This window comes from Fukomys damarensis, unplaced genomic scaffold (genome assembly GCF_012274545.1).
Source record: "Fukomys damarensis isolate Sample0158 unplaced genomic scaffold, DMR_v1.0_HiC HiC_scaffold_9, whole genome shotgun sequence".
Classification (NCBI taxonomy): domain Eukaryota; kingdom Metazoa; phylum Chordata; class Mammalia; order Rodentia; family Bathyergidae; genus Fukomys; species Fukomys damarensis.
In genome coordinates this window covers 32,221,763-32,223,211 of record NW_022900921.1, presented here as the reverse complement: position 1 = coordinate 32,223,211, position 1,449 = coordinate 32,221,763, and the positions used below count along the sequence as shown (strand labels likewise).

The 1,449-nt window shown below is 40.5% G+C and overlaps 1 pseudogene; it reads left to right on the top strand.

Moving 5' to 3' along the window:
• The first annotated feature begins 558 nt into the window (after nucleotides 1-558).
• On the top strand, nucleotides 559-1,029 carry LOC104855332 (annotated as a pseudogene).
• Nucleotides 1,030-1,449: the final 420 nt, after the last annotated feature.

The following is a 1,449-nucleotide window of genomic DNA, read 5'->3' as shown; positions in this document are numbered from 1 at the left end:
AACCAAATGGTTGAACAAATGGATTTAGTAGATATCTATGGAGTATTCCACCCCACAACAACAGAATATATATTCTTTTCAACTGCACAAAGGACTTGTTCTAAAATAGACTTCATATTAGCTAATAGAACATGCTTAAGTGCAAAGGAACTGAAATTATCCATGTATATTATCAGATCATAGTGCAATAGAATTGTAAAGCAATGGCAAAAGAAACCATCAAAACTGCATAAACACTTGAAAATTAAGTAACACCCTCTTGAACAACCAGTGCGTCACAGAAGAAATTAGACAGTTTCTACAATTAAACAATAATGCCAATAAAATGTTATGGAACTTATGGGATGCAATGAAAGCAGTCCTATGAAGGAAATTTATAGTGGTGAATTCCCACATCAGAAAAACCAAGTTAGCTCAAAAAACCAAAATGTTGAACCTTGAGTTTCTAGAAAAAGAGCAAGTTAAAGCATGTATGAGGAAGGAAATTCTAAAGATCACAGTAGAGCCCCACTGCCTCTGCCTCTGTGATGTGTTAGGCTGTGACAGTAAAGAACTTTGAATATGTCAGGGATCACTCTCAGCACACTCACCCAGTAGACAAGAGCATAGAGAAAAGACCACCTGCTTGGCTTTGTGGCTGTCCCTACCAAGAACCCCTATGGCACAATAAACCTGATGAACTGGGAGTGCGACATCCCAGGAAAAAAGGGGACTTGGAAGGAGGCTTGTCAAACTGCAGATGCTTTGCAAAGATGATCATCTATCCTCACCACCAAAATGTAAATTTGAGGCACCACTTTTCCTCCCAAATGTGTACTCCTTGGGAATAGTGTGAACGTCTATCCTGGAAGAAGACAAAGACTGGAGGCCAACCGTCATGAACAGATCTTATTAGAAATATAGTAACTTCTAAATGAACCAGTTATCCAAGACTCAGCACAAGCAGAGGCCTAGATGATCTACTGCCAAAACAGAGTGGAATATGAGAAAAGGGTTTGAACATAAGCCAAGAAGTTTGTGCTCTCCTAAGCAGTGGCCCTGTGGCTCTGCAGAAGGAAAGTGTTTGTTTGGCAAGAACTTGTTCACACCTTTTGAAAATCTAGAGTCACTACTATGGTCACCTGGGAGGGCTGAGGAGCTGACCATTCCTGCCAGGGGCACACAGTTTTCATCCACTGAATCACCCTGTTTTTATTCATGGTCTCTTCTCTCAGCTTTTTATATTTGTTATTGTTATGTAAAACTTGCATTTACTTTAATATTGATGTCAGTATTCCAACTGCTGTAAAATTGCAAACTTTTATACTTGGTTAAGTCCCCTAGGAGATAGTCCTTTGCTCTCAGATGCAGGCATACTTCCCATCACTCAGAGCTGCCTGTAGCCCCTAGCTGGCTGGCTGTATGAGAAAAAAATCATCTGCTCCTCCGACTTACCAGCCAGTCTCCACA